This window comes from the organism of the source record quoted next, unplaced genomic scaffold, assembly GCF_019419815.1.
Source record: "Pyrus x bretschneideri cultivar Hongxiangsu unplaced genomic scaffold, Pyrus_bretschneideri_v1 Contig8, whole genome shotgun sequence".
NCBI lineage: Eukaryota > Viridiplantae > Streptophyta > Magnoliopsida > Rosales > Rosaceae > Pyrus > Pyrus x bretschneideri.
The window spans coordinates 1,896,938-1,904,072 of NW_025999820.1; positions in this window are offsets into that span (position 1 = coordinate 1,896,938).

A 7,135-nucleotide genomic window follows, 5' to 3' on the forward strand; every position below is an offset into this window, starting at 1 on the left:
TTTTTGTGACATTTTAAGTTGTTAGATAAAACAATCTTCTGCGGGAAACACCCTTATTTTCATATGCTACAATTGACAAATATTATTGTTAATAAGGAAAATTAATAGGACATTTGTGTGCTACTTTGTGGTGTGCTTTTAATCCTATCAAATTTTTGGCGCCGTTGCTGGGGATTGTTATTTCTAATTACTTATTTTTCTATTGTTTTCTTTTCTTGTTTAATTAGTGTTTTTGTTTTTGTTTTTATTTCAGGTACTCTTTGTAGTATATGCATACTCAAAGGTCCAAGAGCATTGACCTAGCTTCCTACGAAGACCGGAAACGTGTTAAAAGTGAATGGGCATATACTCAACCCATATTACGAGTCTTTTGCGGAGCATGATGTGGAGGAACATTTGGTTATGTCCACCCTTGGAGTTGATTGCAGAATTGAAGTTTGGGGGTCATCATTTGCTTTTACTACAAATTGGGGAAGTTTTTAGTCCAAATGCTCGATTTTGTTTCTTATTACTTTATTTTATTTTTATTTTATGCATTATTGTTTTTTTTTGACATTGGGGACAATGTCCAGTTTAGGTTTGGGGGTAAGGATTGAAAAAAATGACCAAATTGAAAATTTTCATCCCTTTGACTAAGAACTGGTTTAATTTGTTTCCTTGTTGTTGCTTTTTGTTTTCTTAATTATTTTGTTTACCCTAAAAAAAAAACCCAAAAAAAAAGAGAAAATTTTGAAAATTTGAAAATCCAAAAATAGTCTTATTTTCTTTATTGTTTTGAATTAGATTTTTGTTAGTTTCCCGACCCAATAATATAATTGGATTGAATTTGGACCACGGTGATCAAGAACTTAGTAAGCATGTATTGTGTGAAATTCCTTATTCTCTTGTTAGCCTTGTACATGTTTAATCATCTTTGAAAAACCAAAAGCACATAGCCTTGTTGATGTGAAACTAAAACATGATTTAAAGCTTCATATGTGAACATAGTGACCATATACAACATATGTGAGTTTTTGAGCCTATTGAAAGTGTGTGCATTTTTCATACACTCCTATTCTTTCATGTGTGATGAACTTATGTGACTTACATCTCTAGAACTTGCACAACGATCTTTCGAAATGTTTGTCATTGATTGCATGAATTTGAAAAGGATAGAGGCATTAGGTTTATCACCATGGCCCAAATAAGCATGTTTCCTAAAGTAAAATGATATCATTAGATTGCTAATTTGAGCTGTATATGTTGAGCCTTTTATTTCTTATCACCAGATATGTCTGCCCTTGTACCTTAAACATTTTTCCTTACCCTTTCCAATCTAGCTAGTGAGCAATGTGAGATTGTCTTATGAGAAATGTTTGTGAAGTACTTTGAAGGAGTTTGGCAAAAGAATAAGTGTGGGGGTATTTCATGTTTTGTATTTAGTTATGTGAAAATTGGTTCACTTAAAAAAAAAAAAAAAGAAGAAGAAGAAGAAAAAAAAAAGAAAAATTGTATACAAAGCAAATAAAAAGTTTAGGGGTGTGATTTGAGGTATTAGTAGAGTGGTTGGAGAGCTTGAGTTCTTATAAATCTCAACAAGAGAATTGCTTGCAATGTAGCTTGGAACTTGTGTTTACCTATCCTTTCATTTCTATAACCCTCTCCCTAAGCCTCATTATATCCAATAAAAGTCCTCTTGATTTTAGTTTTGCAATTATGATTGTGGAGATGAGATCTTTATGCAAGCTTAAGGTAGATCTTTCACATTTGATTCTTTGAGCGAAACACGTTAAACGAAACATATGTATGATTGAGTGTATGTCCCGTGAGATGGTCACTAGTTTGCATGTGGTGTTTTAAAACAAAACTTGAAATTGCATTAGCATGGCTATTACACACACTACACTTCAAGGATGATTAAAAGGTCGCTGTTAACATTTGAATAAGGATGATGAGCTTGGATTAGCTTGTTTGGTGCTAAATAAGGTTCTTGATGATTTGTTTTTTTGAATGAAATTCTATGAGAGTCACATAGTGGGGAGCTAATGTTTTTCACGTTGCTACTTTTTCATGTTTTCTTTGTTTTGCTCGAGGACTAGCAAAAGCTAAGTGTGGGGGTATTTGATAAGCTTATATTTATATATATTTTATATCAAATTCACTTGTCTTTTCTTAGTTAGTTCCTTATATTTTTGAGTTATTTACTTTGTTTTTGTGTTTTCTAGGATTTGTCAAGCAAAGAAAAGAAAAATAACACAAGTGAAATTTTAAGTAACAAATTCGTCAAAACTGCCTGTGCAGGTCAGCTGACTTTGGAAGCAAGTTGCGGACAGCTCAGAATGAATTAGAGAATGAGCCTTATATGCTTGGAAAGCTACGGATGTCTATTTTCTGGATCATTTCGCGGATTGTTAATATCAGTTTTCTAGAAGACGTTATGGCTGTTTTAATACTGAAAGGTTCCCAAGAGGCTGAGCAGTTTGTAACTGACAAGAAAGCATTGAAAGCAATAAATCCAATAAATCTAGCAGCCAAAACTGATGCAATCAAGAACAAACCAGCTGACACCTATTCAAATATTAGAGGAAATGGAATTAAAGATGAGGATTAAGAGGGAGTTATTGGCATAAAGGCTACCCAATGAGTTACAATTGTTTCACCATTTCCTCTCACTTATTGTCATCACTAAATGGCTATTAGTGGGTGAGTTAAGGAGAAGAAAATGATGCAGCAAGAATTGGTTTAAAAGTAGCATTGGGGAAGGAAGGAAAGGGGAGAGCCTTAGTCAATTTCTTTCGGTTCTATTTTCTCAAACTCATGTCTATCTTTTGTTTTAACTTAAGGATTGTGTAACTAAATTTTTAGTAGTCAGGGGCTGTTTGAAGCCCCGAATATGATTGCAAGTTTGTTATGACATTTTGTTTGAATTATTTTTAGAATGGATGAAAATTGATTCATCACTTGTCTCATTGATGAATTCTTTATGTGTTTTCTATGGATGCATACTTAGTAAGCATATCTAGGATTGTAATGCTATGAATATGTGTATGTCTGCCCTTGTTGAATGAGGACCTACATATGTTCTAGAGTAGTACTTGTTAATCGCGATTAACATGTGAACCAATTTCTAGGATAAGTAAGACAACGCCAGTACTTACGATGCCTTGTGATGACTCAAACTCTTTTCGTTCTTAATGATTTCTACTTGTTAAATCTATGAACACGCCATTCTAGATTGCATGCTAGGGACTAAGTTAAGTTGAAAACACCATTCTCTTAACATACTACATAAGAAAGAGTAATAGGTTGAGTTCTAACATTGAGCCAACTTGAGCATCTTCATCCAGAAATAAAAGGAATTTGAATTAAACATAACATGTTTGTATGATTATTTGGTGGTGGATAACAATTCCCCTAACTCGTTTTTCTTAATTTGTGAACTACTCAAAAATCTGTCTCTGTTCTGTTTTTTTTCGATTTAATTTAAATAGCAAATCAACTCCAAAAATCCCAAAAATTTGTGTGAGTGTAGCTTTGTGTGTCTAGTATCTGCACATAAAATTTCGTAGACTTTAGATAAGTGTAAGTCGGTCTAATAATTATTTTTCGGTGGCTGGTCAGTAGGGACAGCAGCCCAGTTTTTGTGACATTTTAAGTAGTTAGATAAAACAATCTTTTGCGGGAAAGACCCTTATTTTCATATGCTACAATTGACAAATATTATTGTTAATAAGGAAAATTAATAGGACATTTGTGTGCTACTTTGTGGTGTGCTTTTAATCCTATCAGTTACAAATATTTTGTCCGACGAAATAGTCTTTGGGCATTTAATTCAAAGAAAAAAAAAATACAAAATATGTTGAAACCAAATTTTTGCATTACTGCTTGCAATGAAGATGCCTAAACCCATTAACATATAAAAGAACAAACACCCATACACAAGCCGAAGACCAGGCAAAGGGTGCTGGTAAAAGGATCTCTAAAGGTCAAGTTAGTAAGTAATATTAAGATTCAAGCAGTAGGCAAAAGAATAAGTATGTGGATATTATGTTACCAGAGATGAACTCTAGATGGATGTATTTATACCAGTCGAAGAGATGACCTTTTAGGATGGTAAAATCCTTATTAATTTGGGAGAATCCATGAGGATATCTAGGAAGTAGATATTGCATCCTCTTAGGAGTGTAATTATTTGCGATGCAAGCTAATTCTTAGATTATAAGAACTCAAGATTATAGGAAACCTATTGATTTCTTGTTGGATTAGGTTCCCGAATCATGCGAAACAAGAATGGTCGACTTCGCCCATTAATTCTGGAACATGATGATGGTGGTATCACTAATCCGTTTAGTCAGCTCCACAATGGAGATTGTTGAGTCCATGACCAAACTTTTGGGGCAGGTGTTTGATCCGTTTTACTCTAGCCTTTAAAAATCATGGTTCCACAATTGCTCCTAACTATGCATCAGAAAAGACTTGTTCCCCTTGATGATGGGTAGTTACCCAAAAACCATGCTTTTCGGAGTACGTCAGAATACGTACGGTTTTTTTTTCCTTCATACGCTTGGCATCTCAACTTTGTTTCTTATGAACCTTTGGACATCTAAGCATTTCGACCAAAACGCACTTCCTTGTAAATTGTGCCTTCAATATAACATGATGAGGATGATCGCAGTTAAGCAGAAAACAGAATTCTGGCCATTGCTTTCTTTAGCCAAACCCAGCCGTTAGATTTGCTAATTTCAATTCGCATTCAACGGCTAGCTGATTATGAAATATTCCCTTTAAATATTCTCAAATTTCTTCCTCAGCCTTCACAAAAATCCCCAAATTCTTTCAAAAATGTCGTGCATTCCCTTCATCATTTTAATTTGATTTCTTCGAATCCCTTCACTTGAACCAATGGTTGCACCTCTGAACAAACTTTCTCCTTCTGCCGCTAACTACAATTCTCAATTCCAATGGTGAAGGTACGAAATGAGGAAGAGGCAAAAGTTTTTGCCAGTCTTTATTAGCATCTCCTGAATGACTGCTCTGTCAAATGGGATGATGGTTATATGTTCAAAATCCTTTGCTGAAACTCTTTGATCACGACCATCCATGCATTAGAATCCATCTTTGATATTTGGGCCTGAGTTTGAAGTTGTTGGGGCCCAAAAATGTCACATGCAAGCCCAATTAAGTCTCAAGGCCCAATTGTCATTAAAACCCCAAGTCAAGCATAAACACATGCAAAGGTGCATAATCAGAAAGGAAAATATTCACAAGCATGCCACACTATGATAAATGGATAGGGCAGTTGTATAATCACGCTATGCCTATGCAAATCCATGCTTATTCACGCCAAGCTTTGCCACAATAACTACTATTCACGCTAAAATAAACCTAAGCCACATGTTGGGGCTTGCCAAATGAATCATGGTGTGGATGGTTACAAAAGTTTATCGGGCCAACCTGGAATCAAGATTATAGAAGATTTTGGGCTGCTTGGGCACACAAAGATCAAAGCCCGCAATCTTTGAATTACATGTAGGTAAGCCCAAGAGAGAACAAACCCAAACCTAGTTTCAATTTTCCTTAGCAAGAAAACTAATCCAATTAGGAAGAAGCCTGATCTAGAGCCTCAAGTTCATGTGAAGACCCAACACAGAGCCTGCATTTAATGAGGAGGGGTGGACTTTCCTTTCCGAGCTCACGCAGGAGAACGATGAACGAAAGCTAGGAGACGTGCTACCACAATTAAGGCCTATGGAAGTTGTCCTATGGCATGAGTGCTCTGGGAAGAGCGCACGACATAGTCTTTGCAGGAGTAACGGCGTTCATCTATTTTACATCAAAAAAGAAGGTCGCTATTGCACTAGAAAATGGAGAACGAAGACTTAACTATAACAGAAGATGCCCTAAGATAGCCTACAATGAGAACCCTTCACCTACATAAAGGAGATGTTCAACTTAATGAAAGAGGGAGAACGTTAAGGGGAGGGCTTCCAAGGTTGTATTGCACTAAGCAAGGGAAATCACTCCCTAAGTATAAACAGACTTGAATACTAGAGAAAGTCATTTTCTTACAATCTAAGGGGTTCCTCCCATCTTCCTTTGATCTTCTTTAGCCAATAAGAGCTTTCTTAGAACCCTAAACATCATGCAACCATGTGTTTGAACCAAATTTGTGCACCATCATGAATGGTGGAGGCACAAACTCGAGCAACCTGTAAAACATAAAACAACCATAAGCAAGCCTAAAGCTGGTGTGTATGGGGGATGGGGTATGTACCAAACAACGGCTTTCCGACAGTCAAGTTAGTAAGCATTTTTAGACTCAAGCAGTGGGTAAGAGAATTAAAGCATGGAGATTGCGTTACCAGAGATGAACCCTAGATTGGCATATTTATACGTGGGGAGAGAGACCTTTTTAGGATAGAATCATTGTTCTAAGTTGAGAGAATCCTAGAAGATATCTAGAAATAGGTATTGCACCTCTTTAGGACTTGTGATTACTTGTAGTGCATGCCAATTCCTTGATTGTAGGAACCCCAAGACTTATAAGGATCTAATTGAGTCCATGTTCGGATCAGATTGCATGTCTTGTGGAATAAGCATGGTCATTCTAACGGAGTCGTTCAGATTTCACCTATTACCCCATAATAGGGTGATGGTGGCACCGCTGCTCCATCTGGTCCAGCTTTATCCGAAGTTGTTGTGTCAATGACTAGACTTTTTGAGGGAACTGTATTCCGATCAACCTTACTCTGGCCCTAGAAAATCATGGTCCCACACCATGCAAAGTTCTCGCTCATGCTAAACTGACAAACTTCTAGCCTTCATGCCACACTTTGCTTAGGCAAGTCATTATTTGTCTAATCACGTTAGATTCGAGCCATTAATCTAACTGAGATACTTCCAAAAATATGTTAATGCTTTCGAGGTATCTCAGCACTTAGTATTCAAATGGACCAAGGAAGGCAAATGGCATCTATCAAATCTTAAGCCAAGCTTGACCTAAAAGTCCCTTAACAATAGTTTTCTCTTTCTCCTTTCTTGAAACAAGTGTTGAGTTGTTTCGATGTTGCTTTCTACAACTTGACTCCTGGGTTGTTTCGCATTCTCACCTGCTTTGAGTTTTTGAATGATTGGTATGAGGCAGAGCTAGGTATTT